This window comes from Mandrillus leucophaeus, unplaced genomic scaffold (genome assembly GCF_000951045.1).
Source record: "Mandrillus leucophaeus isolate KB7577 unplaced genomic scaffold, Mleu.le_1.0 Scaffold184, whole genome shotgun sequence".
NCBI classification, from domain to species: domain Eukaryota; kingdom Metazoa; phylum Chordata; class Mammalia; order Primates; family Cercopithecidae; genus Mandrillus; species Mandrillus leucophaeus.
The window spans coordinates 4,399,991-4,422,272 of record NW_012101854.1 but is presented as its reverse complement, the minus strand read 5'-3'; the positions used below and the strand labels follow the sequence as shown (position 1 = coordinate 4,422,272).

At 37.7% G+C, this 22,282-nt stretch overlaps 1 long non-coding RNA gene across 2 annotated transcripts; it reads left to right on the top strand.

Annotated features, from left to right (window-relative positions):
* Window positions 1-3,045: 3,045 nt before the first annotated feature.
* On the top strand, window positions 3,046-17,290 carry LOC105538051. 2 transcript variants are annotated; one of them, XR_001005829.1, is made up of 3 exons: window positions 3,046-3,105; window positions 9,991-10,216; window positions 16,071-17,290. It is a non-coding gene; the product is annotated as an uncharacterized LOC105538051 (long non-coding RNA). The 2 variants fall into 2 exon arrangements; XR_001005828.1 differs by lacking the exon at window positions 3,046-3,105 and adding an exon at window positions 4,358-4,418.
* The last annotated feature ends 4,992 nt before the right edge of the window (window positions 17,291-22,282 follow it).

Here is a 22,282-nt window from a genome sequence, read left to right as displayed (position 1 = left end):
CGCCTGTAATCCCAGCACTTTGGGAGGCCAAGGCGGGCAGATCACAAGGTCAGGAGATCGAGACCACGGTGAAACTTCCTCTCTACTAAAAATACAAAAAAAATTAGCCGGGCGCGGTGGCGGGCGCCTGTAGTCCCAGCTACTCAGGAGGCTGAGGCAGGAGAATGGCGTAAACCCGGGAGGCGGAGCTTGCAGTGAGCCGAGATCGCGCCACCGCACTCCAGCCTGGGGAACAGAGCGAGACTCCGTCTCAAATAAATAAATACATAAATAAATAAATTTCATTTAAATAATGAAAAAATATCTACTTTGTACCCGACTGCTAAGCACTTTATGTACATCAATAATTTTACGAGGTTGATTCTATTATCTTTCTTGCATTGCTTAAAAAACTGAGGCTCATAGGAGTTAGATAATTTGTCTAAACTTACAGAGGTAAATATTAAAAGCAGAACTGCAAACGATAATCTTCATTTTTAAGCCTGAGTTCTAACTTTCATACAATTCTAGATTTATCATCAGTTGGTCACTATTTTGAGGCATGAGGTTAGCTTGTAGGAGAGAAAAATAAATTTTAAAAAAGATACTGCCTTCACAAAACTTGCACTATACAGTAATGAAGGGAAAAATCTACACACACCAAAAACTTTAATACCTCATATAAATAGAATACACACCTGAGAAAGAAAAAGCCCTTCAAGCATTAAGAAGCTGAGAAGATCCTTGATAATTCAAAATGGTGGGCCTTGCTGTTCCCCTCAGCTGAACTACCTTCCCTTGCTCTTCTAACTTCTTAGCAAACTTCAAAGCTTTCCTGGTTACCCTGCCCTACAGTGCTATCTTATTTTGCTAAATTCTGATAGAATTCCCTGCAGCTCAGGCATATTTAATATTACTGATTTTACTGTTGGGTATTTATCTTGTGTCTCATACGGTTTGTCTCTTTAACCTAATCATAATCTTCATGAGCTCACTCCCTGAATAACCTGGCTAGTTGTATATTCAAAATAAAGGGCATTTGTAATTGCAATGATAAACACGTGGTTCATTTTGGTAGCACAATGCTTCTCAACCTGTGCAGGTGATGGAAAAGTATTAAAGTCATCACACTGTAAAAGGAGACATCAATATATCTGATTTTATGTAACTAGATATATTATCTTACCATGCATTAGTTACAGTCCCAGAATTTATATATTGTAGATAAGTAATAAAAAGCAACAAAGATTGAAGGAGAACAAAACTTTTAAGAGGAAATATATAAAAATTATATGAATGCATGTTATTCACGTTTTATTCTGTTGTATTTTGCCTTGCTTTGTTTTTTAATAAAGTGGGGAAACATAAAAGCCTTTTAAAATATTGGTGATATAGTTGCTTGTATTACTCAACTTGCAAGTCCTTGGAGTTCTATGAAGCCACAGTTTGGAAATATCTGCCACAGTGGCAAAATGTTGTATTTATTGTTACGTCAATTTGTAAGGTAGCTAATGGCTACAGGTGTTATTAATTACAAAAGAATTCGGACATGCTCAGTTACTTGGCTAGGAGCATAATCACAAAATCAGATCTAATCAATTTCAGAGACAATGATTTGAAGGTGCAGCACTTCTTGTTTTGATCATTGAGATATTTAATCCCATATTCTTATTTTCTTATAATGCTAAAGAAGCATAGAGATAGATTTAAGTGGTAAACAATTTTAATGCTGTTGGTATCTCCCTAGACACTTTTTATCTTTAATTACAGTAGAAGGGGGATAAGAAGGCACCAACATTTACTTAGCTCCAGTTATGTGCCAGGTACTCTGTATAATTTAATTGACATTTATTCATTCCTTAACAAATATTTTTCAATAGCTGGCACGTTACACTTATCACTCTTGTGATAAGCAAAAATAGACATGCTCCCTACATTCATGAAAGGTACATATTCCAGTGTTAGACACTAACCAAATTCATAATTGTAAACAATGCTATGAAGAAATAGTATGTAATTTTATCCTCAACAATCCTTTAAGGAAGCACACTGTTGCCTATTCATAAATTAGGAGGTTAAAGAACTTGTCCAAATCTACAAGGCTAGTAAAGGTCAGCATGGCTGCCAGGTATGGCTCAGCAAGTGTTGCCTGAAACTCTTCTGAGGGCGGGGGGCGTTATTCACATCCACTATAATGTAGCTGAGGCTTCCAGAGTTTTGACGTGTATCATCCGCACAACCATATGTGTGGCCTTAAGTCAGAGAGCACTCAGCCCTCAGTTTCTCCACTTGTCCCTAATTATTGTAGTTTCTCACAGTAATTAAGTTTGAAATATGTTGGTTTGTTCATCAAACCTACTGTATCTTAAAGGTAAATTATGTAGGACAGCATCTAAACAATACCCAGTTGAATGAAATACAATTCTCATTCAAATTAATAAAAGGTTGTTTGAGTGCCTGGTGTCTGTAAAAAAGACAGTATGAAAGATGTTTCCTGGCCTCACAGTTGCCAGCAGACCAGGAAAATAAATGAAATGAGATTGACCATCATGCCACAATGTACTTAGAAGGCATTTCATTGCCAGTGAAGAATTTGTTTTTGCCTCTCCTAGCAGCCGTATCAGTTGTGAGATGGAAGTTTGGAAGATAGCTAGAATGCTTGCATGAAAAAGTTTGAATGATCTACCCCGGGCAATGGTGGATCCTTGCCAATTTGAGGGCATAGGAATATCATGTGCATCACAATGTTCAGAATGGTTACTCCAGCGGTGTGAAAACCCATGAAGGAAACTCCAAGACTCAGGGAATCCAATTAGGAAGCTTTCAAAAAAGATCGGCAGAAAGTGACAGGTTCTTGGATTATGGTGGTGAATTTTTTTTTTTAATTGGAAAAGCATGTTCTATTTGGAAGAAGCATTGAAGTCTCCTTTCCTCCTGGTTTGCTGTAGTTGCAGCTTTGTGTAGCGAGTAACACTTAGTAAATCTTCCCTACTTTTTTACTGTACTATAAATGAACATTCTTACATAGCTTGTTTCTCAGCCCTTTTTAATTAGAATCAGAATAGGAGAATGGGTATCTCAGGCTGTGAGTAATTTGATATAGAACTTTTTACCTCCAGGTCAGTGGTAAGTGAAACACATTTACATATTTTTAAGTGAATTTATTGCTCTTGAAGGGAGCCCAGTTGTAATCCTTGACACCAGAACACTTTATTGCTAGAAAGCCCACAGGCGTTGAAAACGTTGATCAGAAAATAACAGAGAGAAGGGGTTCAATTTCAACAGTTTTTCACTGTTTGGCTTCCCTTACAAGATCTTCTGAAATTGTTTGAATTAATCCTAGTTATGATTCTATTTTTAAAGGCTGATATCTATCTGATGACAAATTGGATACGAATCAATAAGATGGGCTTATTTCAATTTAGAGTATGAGCTATCCTGTTGCTTAAAAACAATTATCCATATTTGAAAAAGCAAGGAATTTATTACAGTATTCACGTTGTACTAGGGGGAAAAAGGAATGAGTGATAAAAATTGTATTACAAATTTCAGTAATAGGCATATGGCTTTTACAATTAGAAAATAATAGCACTGATTACATTGATCTTAGCATCAAGGGAAATGGAAGTTACTTTTTCTGGATGTGTGTGCCCATTTAACACCCCTAGAAATGACCAGAATGGATTCAACCCCGTCCAATTCCTCAGCTTCCAAGGCAACACATCCATGGCAACAACTAAGCATCATTACAGATTCTCAACTGTGAAAAAAAAATAAAAATTTCTTAACTCCCTTTAACCCAAGCACATTTTAGGTGATGTAAAAATACAAGAAAAAATTTCAGTTTTATCATCATTGATTATATATATACTCTATCAGATATATTACTAGAAGATGGGCATATAATAATTAATAAAGCAAATTACCTGTGTCTTAGCTTGAAGTACTCTGAATGCATAACCTAGAAAAAGAGCTTGCATGAGGACCATTTATTAGGGACAGGAACCCAAGGGACAGGAATGACAGAGAGAATGAAATGCAGGAGGGAAAGCCAAACCAAAAATGAATGCATCAGCCACCATATAGGCAAATGGTGTTCCATCCTGCCAGACTTTCTAAGGAGGCTTATTAAATGTATTTCAGAATTGTTCACCTGGAAGATAAAAGGGAGATTTTTTTTTCTTTTTTCTTTTTTTTTTTTGCTGTGGGCGCTGGCTCTCCAATTGTCAAGCGTGACCTAATGGACGTGAACTTCCCCACACAACCAAGTTGTGTGACTGGCACAGACATGCCTTGCAGCAGCATCAGGGAGGCCTTGTGGAGCCTAAGAAAGACACTGTCAGGTTCACCTGTGTGAGCTCGGCCAGAACCTATGCTGGACTATATGGTGCAGCCGACTGGTGGAAGAGATGAGGCTGAGAGGACACGAAAGGCTTATGGTACTCTCTTCCCTTAGGGTACTCAATATTCAATGCATACCAAAAAGTCATGCCCTCTCTGAAAGAAAGAAGTTAAAGACATGCATCCTTTTAGAATTACTATATAAAGTAGATAGGTACAGATTAAATCTATGAGCTTTGGAGTCAGAAAAATTGTGGTTTGAACTTTGTTGGTAATTCTTACTCTTTGTGCGGCCTCGATCAACTCATTTAGCATTTTCTCATTGGCAAAAGTGAGGGTGTGGTATGGTAAAATAGTTTCTATTCCCCACAACGATTGTGAATATTAAATGTGATTATGTATAGCATCTAGTCCATTGTTGTGCATAGGTACCATATCAAAAACAAGTTTTTAGAGGTGAAGATTGGCGATCTTTCTATTTTCTTACTCCCATCCATATTTATGCATCAAATGATGCCATGAAGCATAACATATTTTTAATGATTTGAGGATTCCTAAGATAGAAATAAGGCTTCTCATAGTGCTGAGAACCGAAAAAAAGGAAAGCTGTATTTTGTCTCAAGTTTATCAGAGTTCAAAATAGAAAGTGTTTTAAGCTTCATTTTCAATTCATAAAGTTCTTCTAAATTCTATTTTCTGAGAAGAAGTCAGCAGATGATTTGGCTTTCTAATTGTTAAACTAAGTTTTTAAAAAATTAAGAAAAAAAAATTGATGTTTGGCTAAGCTGTTTCTTGAAACACCAGTGACCCTGAATGCAAAGTCTTTACAAGCTAAGAATTCCCTGAAGCTTGATAGGAACGTTGAGATCTTAACCTACACAACAGAATAGCAGGATAAGGCACGTCACTGTGCTGAGATATCACTTGGGGACTGATTTTAATAGCTGACAATTCATAATGGATTGACAAAAGCAAAACATCATTAACTTGAATCTACAAAGTCGACATTTCCATATGCAAATAGGAGCTGGCACATATGTGCCTGTGTACAAGTCTCATTGCTTGTTCCGTTGTCTGTATGTCCTTTCCTTTGTCTTTAAGATCCCAGTGGACAAGAACCACGTCTAATAACTCACTTTGCAAAACAACAACAGGTGCACAGATTGAGGCCTCACTAAATGTTTTCTATGGTAATGATGGCGATATTGTTGATTTTCTCTCTCATGTAAGACTAAGGTCTACAGTCTAATGTCAGTAACCAGGAGTAAAAAGATAGTCATGAATGATACATTTGAGCAATGGAACATGAAAGTTACATTATATTTATGTAACTAGGATGGACTAAACTGACCCTAAGGGTGCATCACCAGAAACAGCACTCACTCTGATATTCTATTTCTTACTTTAAGTTCATAATATCGATTCTTATAAAAGATGTTTCCTTCATTGCAAGGTAGATAACTCTTTCATATTTATTCTGAGAATAATGGGGCTGTGACTTTTACTTTTTAATGTAAATCTGCTTGATTCAGTAAAATTTCATGCAAGAAATTATAGCAACAGACTGCCTGCCTGATTCTGGCTTATGGGAAAGTGATTTAACCTCTCTAGTATTAAGTTCTTCTTGAATAATTGTAACCTATCTTACAGACTTGTTGTGCAGATCAGATAAGATCAAACAAGATAATATAAAGTGCTATAAAAACTTAAGCTATTGTTATCCCTGAAAACTTATCATTTGGGCTGGGCTTAGGTGACTTTAGGAAATAGCCAATTATACTATTTCCTTTATGAAAATATAATCTTGGACTTATTGTTCAGCATGCCTGTGTGAACACACTACAAGGACCCACAGCCTCTTAAGATTCCTCACTGTACTTTCTTTCTCCATGTTCCCCAGGGATCTGTCCTTCTTGGCTTGTCTTTCCTTTTCTTCTGTGTATACAAATGTTGTGTGTTAAGATCAAGGAGTGGACACCTGGTTTGCTTCTCCGAGTTCTATCACTCAGTCTCATAAAGATTTTGCTTTGGGCATTGCAGCTGGCATTCTTTTCTTTCTCTTCCTTGCTGCTGAATGGTTACACAGGAAAGAATAATGAAGGCTTAAACTCTCCGATTCGGCTTCCTATCTACCTTGCATCCTCCTGTTACCAAAGGGGAAACACATGTTTTTCAAACTCAATTTTTGCTGATGAAAATTTTGTTCAGTTTCACAGCTTGACTTCAGAATTTTCCCAAGTGATGGTAAATTTCATTCCCTTGCCAAACAAGGAAATAACCTACAAGCATGTTTGGAAGAAAAACTTAGCAATCCCCATGAAGCTTTAGTATCAGATAAATAGAAGAAAGAAAACAAAATTGTTATGCCAGCCCCTCTGTCATTCAAAATACTGATATGTTTAAACATAGCAAATTTGGGGAGAATATTTAACCTAGGTCAATAGAATATATTAAGTTACTAACCTGTAAACCTTGATGTATAGATATTTATAGTAATGGTAGCATTTGACCTCTGAAAAGACAAAGAAGTGAAGCTTACACACGGCTCAAGATTGAATGCATATTTGGTGAATCAATTATAATTAGAGACAATGATCAGTTAGATTTTCTTCCTCTCATACATGCTACTATTTTGTTTAGAACATTCATTTGAGAAATAACTTTACTTATGAAAACTTAACTTCTCTTATTTCCTTGATGGTTAACTAAACCACTATAATTCTAAGTTCCTTTTTATTGTCTTAGTTCACCACAGCCCAGATAAAAGCCCTTTCTATAGGTCACTTTCATTAAAGGTGTGATAAAAATAAATGACTTGTAACAGGTAGAGAAAACACGAACCAGGAGGGGTAGGCTGCAATCCTATTTCCCAGCAGTGCTCCAGAAAGTCTCCATGTTCTTTTGGGTTTTATTTCTGTGTTCAATTCCCACCAAGTTAAACCGCTCCCCGACCCCATCCCCATCTTCCTGCCTGGGTGTCAACGGCTGACACTGAAATCGACAAAAGGTAGAAGAGACCTTCCCACCTTCAAAAGGGTTTTGGAAGTTAGCTAGTTTATTTAATCCCCAAGCAAACCTGCAGTCAAGTTAATCAGAATGAGAGAAACAGCTTCCTACAGACGAGCTAGGACTGTGAGAAATTGTTTTTCAGGGTGTTTTATAGCCAAAAGCCTTCAAGGGAATGGAAGAGCTCTCCAACCAGGGGCACAAATATTCAAGGAGAGCTTGTTTGTTTTACAGTTATTTTTATCCCACAATAAACAGCTTAAATTTGCAGACTATACTTTTTGACTATAAAGTGGGTTATTTCTCAAGATGCTGGTGCTTTCTCCTAACAGATGGAATAAATAGAAGAAAATGCTGAGAATACACCACTGAAATTCTGATTTATTCAATCATTAACAAAAAGAAGTACAATTTCAATGGTAATAGAATGAAAACCCAACTGTTTCTGCTTTCCTTCTGAAAACTTGTTTTCTATGGAGAATGATGCTGTTAGGCAAACACCTATTTAAACCTCAGCAATGTATAATCTTAACTTCAGGCAGCATGGTTGTATAGGTTTGGTAATTTGTAATACCTCTGCAACTAGGGATAAAATATTAACTTCCAATAATATAAGCAGTATCTGCAATACAAATACTAAAAGTGCTACATTATCTCCCAGGAAAGATATTTTATAAAAAAGACGTTGTACTTGGTTTTCAATGCTTCTCTAGGCAGTTGCTTTGTAGGCTTGTTAGAGGAAACACAGTGTATGTGCAACCTTTGGAGACATGGCACTAAGTAGACAACCAGTCAGTCCAGTATGTCTTTCTTAGGACACAAATAAGAAGGCAGGAAAACAAAAGCCATTTAAGTGCAACAATAACCTCAGGGAGAACACTTTCATGTTGGAAACCACACTAAATGCTTCTTGGAAAAATTGCTTGAATATAATGAAACCAAATAAAATATTGCTGTAAGTCTATAAGAAAATCAGAAAACCTAAAATTAAAAAAAAATCCATGACATACATATATGTGTAAAAAATCCATGATATACACACGTGTGCACACACTCGTGCACATATACAGGGTATGTAAGAACATAAAACATTTATCTGTGTATTTTGCATATCACAAAGAACTGTAGGATATAAAGATTTCAACATATTTCTGCACAAACTTTTTAAAGATTTTGAAGTCCTTGAGCTGGAGCTTGGCTCTGTCGTTAACCAATGTTGTGACCTTGGCTTACTCATCTTTTTTAAATTCTAAGATTATTTTTGCAGAATTTGGTAATTAGACTTCTAAATGATCTGTAAGGAAGTTCTCTCCAGTTCTAAAATACTGTAATTTTAAGGTTTTCCTTTTGTTTTTTTGCTTTCAACTGAGTATTTCTTTTTTTTCCCTAGGTTTATTGTTAATAAAAAGAAATCAACATAGAATATGTTTGCAATATGCAATCACCTATATTTAGCTGAAGAGAGATGTTTATGACAGAAACCCTTCAGTTTCCTCCTTTGTTATCTTTGGTTTACATCAGATGAAAAGCTCCCCAGTAGCAAGGTGGCAGTTACAGTCTATGGAGCCTAGAATGAAAACGAACCTAAGTTATTTTAGAAGACACCTCATTTAATAGATTCTCCTATTCACTTATTCCTCTCTCTCTTCTTTTATCTCTAACCCAGAACAATTCTTAAAATCTTGAATAAGAACAGAACTTTACGATAGTCTTCCCAGGAGTTTTAACAAAGCTATGTATAGAAGCAGTCTGGTTGAACATTTTTAAATCTATAAATTCTAAAAGTGGATGTGGCTTCTCCTGTCCTAATCATGTAAGCAGACTGCAACAACATTACTGCTCAAACCAACGAGGTCTTTTAAAATGTGCTGCCCATTTCCTTTTTCAATCTGCCGAATAGCTGCAGTTATTTTTAAACATCTTTAGTTCTCTATGCACACACAGTATCATGCCTATCTCTTCGTGCAGGTGTGTGTTTTGTTGTGGTTTGTTTACAATTGGCAGGACTTGATTGTAAAAGCCCTGTATTATGAATAAACCAATGCCTGAAATGAAGTGGAACCTTGATTTATTTGGGTAGGACTGTTTTCCAGTACTGTAAATCATATTTTGGTGTTCATTTACCTTTGCATTCTTTTTGAGCCACCGGCACTGAGGCTGACGAATGGGAATCAAATGAAGTGTGCTAAGTGCTTCTGCTGGAGGGTTTCAGCTCCCCACTTGCCGGGGTGTGATTTATCTCTGCAATACATCATGCAACTTATTTTCCTTTACTTATTTTATTTAGTGTTGTCACAAATAATATCAATTGGCCATTGCCTATGAACCCTAAACAGCAGTAAATTAATGAAATAAGCTGCATGTACAGAACTCATCTGTCCCCAATTTGATTAGAGCCACTTTGGTTGTACCAAGCCATTTACTATAGATGAGCTTCATTTATTAAACAAGCAGCTTCATGAGTTCTTGGTAAATTGTTATGCATAGTATTTGCAGTGATTTTAATGAAACACTTAAAGTTGACTCTTTTATATCTCAATCACTAAGAGTATTTTATGCCTGTGAAATAGTCATTTTGAGTCATCTTGTGACTTTCATCTGACTAACTCCAGCTGAAGTAGTTGTCTATTTATGGAAGGAGTTGTCCTTTATTTTTGTTTCTAGGAAAGACAGTAGGAGCAAGGGAAGAGCAGAGGGGCTTATCTCATGTAAGGGCTTCTTGTCACCTGAACTATGGTTGAAGTTCCCTCATAGCACACAGCCGCTGGTCATAATTCTACCCAGGCATTTCTGTGCGCACATTTTCCTGCTGCACTTGCATATCAAGAAGCATTTCAGACCACGGGAATGCAGGATTCCAAGGCACCAATTTACCTTGGAATTTGAAAAGGTAGGTTTCACAAAACAAATGGCTTTTTAGAAAACAATCAGAATCATTCAGATAGATAACGTTGGTATTTCTTTGTGGCTTTAACAAACCTGGGGGGGCCAAACATGTTCCAGAAAAGCACTGCAAGGTAGGTAAAAGCTGTGAATCAGAAATAGGGAAAGCATAAGTGACTCTGATATGAAACAAGGTGACAGCTTCTGGGCACTGGGGAAACTGCCACAAAAACAAGAGAAGGGGTGTGGGACACAATGCAGGGAACATGTATCCAGAGGCTTCAGTGAGATGTGCTGATCGCATAACTTCATGAAGGGCAGAGGAACAAAGCTGGGGGACAAAGAAATCATGGTGGATGAGATAAGAACATTCCAGAGAAGTATCTGTGTGAGAGTAAAGCAGAATAAAAATTGGAAACATTTGGAAGAGCTTGTCTTTTTCCAGAGCTTAAATGAAGGTGGGTGGTGGTGATGTAACACAGAATCGTCCTATATGTCTTTGCTAAGAACATATGTCCTCCTCATGAATCCACTGCAGTCAATACCAATAAAAAAAAGTGTGAGGCAATCATAGAAATGCTTAGTGTTAAAGTTAAAAGCATATTCAATATTCCTGTTTTACTAAAGAATTTTATGCATGCCAGTACTTCAAACCCTCACATGTTTTCGAAGAAATTTAGAGCCCCAAAATGCTAGAGCTAACAAACTGGAAAAGAGGAAATTTAGATATCCCAGTCCCACAGATTTTGTTAATGATGTTTCCTGAGAGTTACTTTATAATTTTTTCAGCGTATAGTTATAGTAGAAATCTAATTCGTTAGTACAAGTTCTTTATTTTAAATGAAAATTAAAAAGTTCATTGAGACAGTCTCCTAATTAGAGAGAATATGAAAGGAAGGAAGGAAAGGGAAAGAACGAAGGAAGGAAGGAAGGAAGGAAGGAAGGAAGGAAGGAAGGAAGGAAGGAAGGGAGGGAGGGAGATAGGTGTCCAAACCAGAGTGACTTCCTCTTGAATAGGGGCTGGGTAAAATAAGGCTGAGACCTACTGGGCTGCATTCCCAGGAGGTCAGGCATACTTAATCAAAGGATGACATAGGAAGTCAGCACAAGATACAGGTTACAAAGACCCTGTTGATAAAACAGGATGTGGTAAAGAAGCTGGCCAAATTCCACCAAAACCCAAAACCAAGATGGCCTCGAAAGTGACCTCTGGTCATCATCACTGCTCATTTTATGCTAATAATGCATTAGCATGCAAAAAGACACTCCCACCAGACCATGACAGTCTACATGCCAACATCCGGAAGTTATCCTGTATGGTCTAAAAGCAAGAGGAACCCTCAGTTTTGGAAATTGCCTGTCTCTTTCCCAGAAAATTCGTGAATAATCCACCCCTTGTTTAGCATATAATCAAGAAATAACTCTAAGTATACTCAGTCAATCAGCCCATACTGCTGCTCTGCCTATGGAGCAGCCATTTTTTTGTTTCTTTACTTCTCTAATAAATTTGCTTTCACTCTACTCTGGACCTGCCTCAAATTCTTTCTTGTAGAATAAGGAAGGAAGGAAGGAGGGAAAGAAGGCAGGGAGGGAGGGGAGGAGGAAGGAAGGAAGGAAGGAAGGAAGGAAGGAAGGAAGGAAGGAAGGAAGGAAGGAAGGAAGGGAGGAGAGAAAAAAAGACTTGCAATTCTTATATGTATACATCATTATTATTATTAAGTGATTTTTTTCGTGCTCATTATATAACATATAAATATCATGGAACATTTACTTTGAGATAAAAGGAGCTGGAAAATATTAAATAAAATGCATCCCACTCAACAAGTCCAAAGGTGAGTTTCATGACAAAAATGATATCTTGGTGAAAAGTGTTTTGAAAGCAACTGCTACCCTAAATATTTCTTTCATATTCACAGTTGCACACTAATAAGAGATTCGGAGGAGTTCTGCAGTAAGAAAGTGTCTGGGTTTGTTTTAACTTGCATTTCAAAACTATGTTTGACTAGGGTAATTTTTTTTTCATATAACAGCTATTAACAGACTATGTACTAGTGCTTCAATGAACATATCTTGGGAAATGCTGCTATCAACGCTTCTGCATAACTCACTCACAAATTCTAACTTTTTTAGAGATTATACTTAGGAAAATGTGTCCATGGGTAGAACTACCCATAAGAAAAGTAAGGTTTATGAAGGGAATTCTAAGCTCTGGAGTCTTCAGACATGACCAATGAGGGAATAAAATCTCATTCTGGGAGTTCCCAAACTCCGGATGTTTTATTTTATCTGTAACCGAACTTGAAATTGAAAACTCAATCTTTAAAATGCAGTACTATCATTTAAAAAAAAAAACCCTATAGATAGGATACTCATATTTAGCAATGCTCTTTTTCTCATTTTTGAAGTTGTAAACATGATTAAAAGCCAAAAATACCGATTCCGACTCAGCAACTTCCTTTGTTACCTGAATTCCACATCTTCTCTACCAATCAAATTGCTGAAATCTCGCTCTAAAATTAGCAATTTTGTTCTGATTATTTCTCAGCTTCATTTCCCTTGATCTCTTGGGGGCATTTGATAGTGTCGATCTTGTTGAACGTGTTCTCGCCCAGGGCCTCTGTATCACACCATCCCAATTCTTCTTCCACCTCTCTAATTACTCTTGGTCACTGCTTCCTGATCCAGTAATTTCACTGTTCCTATCATGCCACAAAGCCCAGGTCCTAATCAGATGTTTGTTTCCTTTCATATCCTTTCTTCTAGAGTCCACTGCTCATCTCTGTTTTTCAGGGGTCATCTCTAAAAATATGCTGGCCCAATGTGTGACTCTCTAGCTCAAGAGTCATCCTTGTATTTCCAAGCATATCAGAATATTTTCTCTCAAATAACCTTCTGACAGATCCAATTTCAGAAGTTAACACTAAACTTGCCATCTATTCTAAAACAGTCTCATTTTTAATCATGACCTTATTGCTCTATGTAGTAACACAATTTTTTTCGCTTAAAATGTAAGTTTAAGTTGCAGCTTACGTTTTAATGTAAGTTAAGGAAAACTCAAACTGTAAGTTTTTCTAGTGCTTTTTAGTGTATTAATTCCTTACCACATGCCATTATCATGCTAAGCACTACAGATACAAAGTCACTTGACCTTCAAGAACCTCATGATTTAATCTGAGAAATAGGAATATAAACACAAAATCAAAATAAGTTTAATGTTATCAGTACAAGATGTATAAGTTGTTACAGGAAGAGAAAAGTCAGAGCTCAGAGAACCACAGAGGTGGGACAATGTTAGAAAAGGCTTCATAAGAGAGGCAGCATTTGAGCTGTGTCTGAAAGTTGAGTTGAAGGTCATATGAGGCATAACAGAAAGAGAAATGCTATTCCAGGCTGCAAATATTTATTATTTTTTGTTTGTTTGTTTGTTTGTTTTTTAAGACGGAGTCGCGCCCTGTCATTCAGGCTAGAGTGCAGTGGCGCGATCTCAGCTCACTGAAAGCTCTGCCTCCCGGGTTCAGGCGATTCTCCTGCCTCAGCCTTCCAAGTATCTGGGACTATAGGCACCCGCCACCTCGCCTGGCTAATTTTTTTGTATTTTTAGTAGAGATGGGATTTCACCGTGTTAGCCAGGATGTTCTCGATCTCCTGACCTCGTGATCCACCCGCTTCGGCCTCCCAAAGTGCTGGGATTACAGGCGTGAGCCACCGCGTGCAGCTTATTTATGTTATTTAAAGGGACAGTCAGAACTTTGGTGCGTCTGTGTGGGGGACAGAGTTTCTAAAACTCATTTAGATTTGGAGGAGCTATTAGGAAATAAGGCAGGGAAAATGTTGAACCTAGCTTACTACTGACCTTGAATGACTTGCTAAGGAGTTTAGATTTAACTCCCTGAAAACTAGGGGAGATGAGCAGAATTTAAGCAGAAAGTGCATAATCATGTCTCTGTTATAGAATGATCATGCTGAGAGTAACAAAGATGGAAAAGAGCAAATGTGATAGAGGACATAAAAATAGTCTGCTATCTAGTTTTCCTGACTCCAGGTTCTTTACTTAATTCTCATACTCCTCGGTGACTTTGTGACACTTGATTGTGTGTGTGGGTGCACAATACACACACTAAACCCAAAATGATTTCAGTAACTATAGTTTTTTTGTTACAACAAAATAAAAGTCTTTTGCCTTACTTTCAATGTCCCCCAGATTTACTGAAGGATACGTTTTTTCACATATGCAACGGTATCCTCTCCCAAAGGCCCACCCTTTTTGGTTTTTGTTGACATCCCCCAACTTCTGAACATATGGGCATACCATAGTCATTCCAACTGAACTCTGCATTCTTCTTTGCCTTCATCCTCTCCCAGGGTCTGCTCCTTTCCTCTTCATTTATATAGATCAGGTCCATTTTTCATCCCCAAGTACAAATCTGTTCCTCTCCCATGGAGCCTTCTCTTATTAGCTTGTCCCGTTCTCACTGATATATGTCTGTCTGTCTGTCTATCTATCTATCTATCTATCTATCTATCTATCTATCTATCTATCTATCTATCTACCTACCTATTTTTCCCCAAAAACCTCTTTAATGTGTGCTGGATCCTGCAATTCATGCATTATCTTTTTCCATTTTTTCTTTTACATTTTAGACTAATTTCAAATAAATGATTTGTTTCTTGAAGCCTATAACTATGTGCTCATTACACCCCTGGGTTTCTCACTGGTTTTGAAAATAATCGACATCCTAAAATCAATCTACGAGACTTCTTTTAGATTTCTTTTTTTATGTTGGTCTCAATGCAAGAATCTACAACAAGAAAAAAAGTGTCTAAATTTGTTAAGTATAGGCCAGGCACAGTGGCTCATGCCTGTAATCCAAGCACTTTGGGAGGCTGAGGCAGGTAGATAGATCACTTGAGTTCAGGAGTTAGAGATCAGCCTGGACAACATGATGAAACCTTGTTTCTGCAAAAAATTTAAAAAGTTAACCAGTTGTGGTGGCATGTGCCTATAGTCCCAGCTCCTTAGGAGGCTGAGGTGAGATGATTGCTTGAGCCCAGGAGGGAGGGGGTACAGTGAGCTAAGATCATGCCCCTGAGCTCCAGCCTGTGCAACAGAGCCAGATCCTGTGTCAAAAATAAATAAATAAATAAAAAATACTGAGCATTTACGTGAAAAGCACTGTGTTAGATGAATCTATGTGTAAGCCTTATCATAGCACTATGTGGTATTATTGTGATTATTATTAATATCGTCATCATCACTGCCATATTAATATAAGGAAAGTGAGTTAGAAATATATTAAATAGGTCAGGCGTGGTGGCTCACATCTGTAATCTTGGCACTTTGGGAGGCCGAGGCAGGCGGATCACCTGAGGTCAGGAGTTTGAAACCAGCCTGATCAACATGGAGAAACCCTGTCTCTACTAAAAATACAAAAATTAGCCAGATATGGGGGTGCATGCCTGTAATTCCAGCTACTCAAGAGGCTGAGGCAGGAGAGTTGCTGGAACGCAGGAGGCAGAGGTTGCGGTGAGCTTAGACTGCACCATTGCACTCCAGCCCGGGCAACAAGAGTGCACTCCAGGCTTCACCTCAAAAAAAAAAAAAAAAATTAAATAATTGTTCAAGGGCATTCATTCATCCAATCAACACATTTTTGTTGAGTTTTTATAGTGCCCCAGGCATGGTTCTAAGTATGAGTGCAAAAGTAATTGTGGTTTTTGCATTCTTGGAATTTGGCGTTTGATATTGGAATACATTCTTAAATAAATGTGGTTTTGTTAAACACCATTTTAATGGGCATTTCTCATTTTATGTTTTTTTGCTCATCACTTATTACTTGCTGTTTATTTTATGTTTATTTTAGATGATAGAAACGATGTTAGACAGAAAGAAAACTCGAGTGATTTTCTTATTTGAGTTCAAAATGGGTCGTAAAGTAGTGGAGACAACTCTCAAAATCAACAACGCATTTGGTCCAAGAACTGCTAACGAACGTACAGTGCAGTGGTGGTTCAAGAAGTTTTGCAAAGGAGAGGAGAGCCTTGAAGACAAGGAACATAGTAGTTGGCTATCGGAAGTTGACAATGACCAACTGAGAGCAACCATGGAAGCTGATCCTCTTACAACTGTGTGAGAAGTTGCCAAGGAACTCAGCATTGACCATTCTAGAGTCGTTCAGCATTTGAAGTAAATTGGGAAGGTGAAAAAGCTGGATAAGTGGATGCCTCATGAGCTGAGTGAAAATTTAAAAAAAAAAAATTGTCATTTTGAAGTGTCATCTTCTCTTATTCTACACAACAACAAATCATTTCTCGATCAGATTGTGACTTCCAATGTAACATGGATTTTATATGACAACCGGTGATGACCAGCTCAGTGGCTAGACCAAGAAGCTCCAAAGCACTTCCCAAAGCCAAATTTGGACCAAAAAAATGTCATGTTCACTGTTTGGTGGTCTGCTGCTGGTCTGATCCACTATTGCTTTCTGAATCCCAGCAAAACCATTACATCTGATAAGTATGCTCAGCAGTTCAAAGAGATGCACTGAAAACTTCAACCCTTGCAGTCATCTTTGCTCAACAGAAAGGGCTCAATTCTCCACAACAATGCATGACTGCACATCACACAACTAAAGCTTCAGAAGTTGAACAAACTGGGCTACGAAGTTTTGCCTCACCCACCATATTCACCTGACCTCTCGCCAACCGACTACCACTTCTTTAAGCATCTCAGCAACTTTTTGTAAGGAAAACACTTCCACAACCAGTAGAATGCAGAAAGTGCTTTCCAAGAGTTCATTGAATCCTGAAGCACGGATTTTTATGCTACAGGAATAAACAAACTTATTTTTCATTGGTAAAAATGTATTGATTGTAATGTTTCCTATTTTGATTAATAAAGATGTGTTTGAGCCTAGTTATAATGATTTAAAATTCATGATCCAAAACCGCGATTATTTTTGCACCAGCCAAATATGAGGGAGTAATAGTTGCACAGAACAGTTCTTTCCTGGAAGTCGGGCATTTTGCCTAGGGGGAAGGATCATTAAAAATTTAAACATTTTAATAAAACCATTAGAACAAATGATTTTGTAACAATATCTGATAGGGTGATACATGCTGTTGAAACAGGAATGGTTCCCTTGCCCTCCTCACAGGACTGATGATGGGGGTGTGGCTCGCTTCTTCAGTGCCCCACTGCTCAAACCTCTAGGGGAGCATACAGACCAGCAGGCTGTGGGGCTCTGACCCCACAGCAGTGTCTAGAGGTGAGTGTCTACAGCTGAAGCCCCAGTGGGTGTGTGTTACAAGGTACTCTTTTAGTTTGCTGTCTATAGGCGGCTTGTGTTAACCAGCTGGATTAGACCCTCTACCTTATCCCAAGAACAGAGGGGCTTTCTGTATTCTGGGTTCTTGCCTTGGTGTACGGGAAGAATTGGATCACATGTGGGCTTGGAGAATGATTGTAAAGTTTTGTTGAGTGGAAGTAACTCTCAACCGATGGGGAAGCCAGAAGGGAGATGGTTTTCTTCTGGAGCTGGGCTGCTCAGTGGGCCCCTGGCTCTCTCCTAAGACTGCCCAGGCCAAACTCGCCTCATCCTGCTAGACGACTGCCTGGCCTCTTGCCGGCATCAGCCAATGTGCTCTTCCATTGGTGTGCTCCCCTCGACGTCCTCTCAATGTCCGGCCACTTGTCTTTCTGTTGATGTGTTCCTCTGCCTTTCCAGAAGCTTCTGTCTCTGCCTTGCTAGGGTCTCAGGTTTTTATACGCACAGAATGGGATTGTGGTGGGCCAGGGCGTTCTTGGAAAATGCAACATTTGGGCGCAAAGGCAGAAGTGCCGGTCCTCACCTAGGTCCGTGGGGGTAGGGCCCCCTCTATCCAACACTTCTCTTCCTCCTTTCCATATCATTTAAAGGGAACGTGCCCTTCTCTTCCTGGCACTCTTGTATCACTATAAAAATAAAACCGCGTAAAAGCTTGGAGTGCCAAGAGCGGTAAATGTTGAGCTAGAATGGGAACCCAAGCTCTAGATCCTCTGTAATAGCCCCTATTATTCATCAGTCTCAGGTACAACTGGGAGGTCACAATGCAACCCATAGCGAGCATCTTTATTACTGGCATTTGAGGCCTCCAATAATCACTCTTTACCTACATAATCGAAGGTAACTCAAGTCAGCAACGTCAAATCTGTGTTCAAATCAAAAGTCTACTTATCTTCACTGAAAGTGTACTCACTATGACTCTGTTCCTTGGCTCACGCTGTTCCTTTAGCATGTGTGCACATGCACTCAGACACATGTACACACATGCTTCCTTTTGACTTTGAGACACACATACACACGTGCTTCCTTTTGACTTTAATGCAAGTTCAATTTATTCTATAAAACATTCCCTGTTGATTAGAGTAAGAGTTACATCTTCAATTTTGTTTATAATTTTTATCACACGTACTGTGATTCTGAATCTATAAATATGTGTTGACATAGCAGAATTTATCTGAGCTCTAGGCCCTGAAAATGATAAAATGGCAAAAAGAAACCAACATGCTAATATTTCAGAAACTGAAGAACTATAACTTTGGGACTGGTTTTTTGTCATGTCTGCACTGACAATGTTTTTTAAATTAAAGTGTAAAATCTGGAAAAAAGTATTAAAAATATTGAAACTACTGGTTAAGAAAAACTATTGAGGATAAATACAAATATGATTTGCATGGCATTAGACTTTGGAGAATTTAATAACATTAAATTCAAGATATCTTTAAATGTTTGTATATTAATATTATTTAATTTTTATATCCTTCAATTCCAAAAAAGAATATGAAGAAATAAATTTGAATGTTTATTCACATTGTTTCAGCCATTAATTATAATATACAGTTGACCCTTCATATCCACAGGAGATTGACTCCTGAACCCCTGAGGTTACCACAATCCGTGGATGCTCAAATCTCTGAAATAAAGTGGCATAGTATTTGCGTATAACCTACACACATCCTATTATATACTTTAAATCATCTGTAGATGAATTATAATGCCTAAAACAAGGTAAATACTATATAAATAGTTGTTATACGGTATTGTTTCCTCATTTGTATTTTTAAAATTGTATTATTTTTCACTGATTTTTTTTCCCAAATATCTTTCATCTTCTGATGGTTGAGTCTGAGAATGCAGAAGCAGCACATATGGAGGACTGACTGTAGGTTTAAAAGTGGTGGCTCAGTCATGGTGAAGAGAATGACTTCTTTCTAAATAAAATGAAGCAGGTGTATTCATCATTAAAGTGAAGAAAACCTGTTTGAGAAAAGCAAAACGCTAATAATTTGTATGACATTTGCACCATCTCAAACTAAAGCTGAAGTGACCTTGCCAATTATTTGTTATTTATTATTCTTAATAATCACACAGAAAAACAAATGGCTTCTCAATAAAAAATAATACTCCTTCTAGTTCCAAAAATAATAGAGTCAGAAACAGGACTTGACTAAAACTGCAGTTGCTGTTCCTGCTTTCCACCTATTTCCAGCTTTAAGAGATTTAAATACGATTTGTTTCTCTTTGTAAACAACAGAACTAATCACCATCCCCAGTCGCAACCAGCATGTGTTGCTAAATTTGGCAGACTCAACCAGAATAAAGAATATAAAGAACAGTTAATAGAATCTTAACAAAGTTGCTGGTATTTATAGGCATTACATTAGTTTGCTATGGCTGCCAAAACAAAATACTGGAAACTGTTGGAAATTTAATGACTCTCAGTTCTGTAGGCTAAAAGTCTGAAATCAAAGGATTGGTAAGATTGGGTTCCTTTTCAGGATTGTGAGGGAAGGATCTGTTCTACATCATTCTGGTGTGTAGATTTTCATACTTACATGTCATTCTCCCTGTATATATGGCTGTCCCTAAATTTCCCCTTTTTACCTGGACACCAGTCATGTTGGATTGGTACACACCTTAATGCACTTATTTTAGCTTGATTAATTCTATAAAGATTCTATTTTTATACAAGGTCACATTTGTAAGTAGAGGGGTTAGGACTTCGGTGTATGAACTGGAAGGTCATAATTCAACCATTAACAAGCACTTTTCTCATTTTCATTTGAAGTATAATTTAAAATTTTATTTTTTGTGTAAATTCTATGGGTAACATAAATACCTATTTGGAACAATAATTAAGCTGGGTCTTCAAAATTGTATATATTTAAAATAATAAATAAAATTCCTAACAGGTTCTATGGTTGTTTGTTTTATCTTGACATATGCAAAGTTCAAATGAACTTGGAATCGTGATATGACTATATATTAAAAATGAGGAAGTGAAAAGTTACCTAAATGTTGATATATGAGTTCATAGGCAAAGTAGACAGCTGCCTATGATGTGCAGGACCTCCCAGTAATTCCTCATGTCTCCAAAATCTGTATATTGTCAATTTCTGGCTAATATATAATATTCCATCAAAAGATTCCCTCACATGAAAATACATACATTGAAAGTAATGGGAGACGAAGCCAATGGTTAATCACCAAAACTGTATTGCTACCCTGTCATCTTCAGGTCCAATGTACCAACACCTTTCACCTGAATTGCTAAAATAGGATCTTAATTCCTTTATTTAGCAAATATTTGTGGGGCTTCTACCAAGTACTAAGCACTGTCATAAATGTTGGGAAGAATATACCTGTCCTTGCAGAGTTTATCTAGAAGGGTATGGAAATGTCTGTTTTTTTTTTTTCTTTTTGTCTCTTTCGAATTTATCATCTACAAAACATCCAGAGTGATCATTTCAAGGAGGACTCTGATCTTGTCACTTGCTACTTAAAACCTTTACATAATTTTTCAGTTGCTCTTGATTAAAATCCCCAAGCCCTGATGTGGCTTTCAAGGTCCTGTATAATCTGCTTCCTCCTTGACTCTGCCACCCCTTGCATATAGCTTTCTATTCCATTCACTCTGCTCCAGCCACACTACCCTGCTAATCTAATGGTGATGATGAACAAATCTCTCCTACACTCAGAGCATTTGTATATTTATTTCCTTTATTTTAGGAGCTCCCTTGCTTTTCAAATGTCCATTTCCAACTCATCGTTCATATCTCAGCAGAAATAGGAGCTCATGGATGCTTCTCTAATGCACCAAACCAAGCACAGAGTCCCTCTGAAACCTATTTATAACTTCTGATTTATAACAATTGTAAATAATTATGTGTATAATGTCTAGAATAAAGATTATGTAGGTTTATAATTTTCTCTTTATACTTAGCACAGTACTGGATAAATGGAAAGAACTCAAAACATATATATTGAATATAAGAGGAGTATGGTAGAAGGGAAAAGAGAGAGAGAATACCCTGATTCTTGGTAAGGCATATATTAAGTGGAATTAGCTTGAACAGGGATGGACACTAATTTAATGGGTAGAGGTTTGGGCCCTAGGCAGAAAACTGCAATTTACTTTAGTCAACATTTTCCAAGTACATTCAAAAACAGATTCATTCCAGGAAGTGCTGCTCAAAAACGATGCCATGGTCAAATAAGTTTGTCTGCCTCTTAGATAATGCCTATTAGAGTGTCCCATTAGGGGCTCTAAGAATTCTAGTAAAGAAACCTGTTTAACAAACCCCCCTCTTCCTTTAGAATACCTAATAACATTGAAGAGTACTTCCTGGGAAATACTGTTTTAAGGTATAAGTCTGTTCCACTCCCTTGTCTTTTTCCTTCTAATTGAAGCTATGTAGATGGAAAATCTCATTCTGTATTTTTTCTTATCTCAAAAAATAAAAAAAAATAAAATAAAAAACACTAGAGGCCGGCGCGGTGGCTCACGCCTGTAATCCCAACACTTTGGGAGGCCAAGACGGGCGGATCACGAGGTCAGGAGATCGAGACCATCCTGACTAACGCGGTGAAATCCTGTCTCTACTAAAAAATACAGAAAAAGGCCGGGCGCGGTGGCTCAAGCCTGTAATCCCAGCACTTTGGGAGGCCGAGACGGGCGGATCACGAGGTCAGGAGATCGAGACCATCCCGGCTAACACGGTGAAACTCCGTCTCTACTAAAAAATACAAAAAAC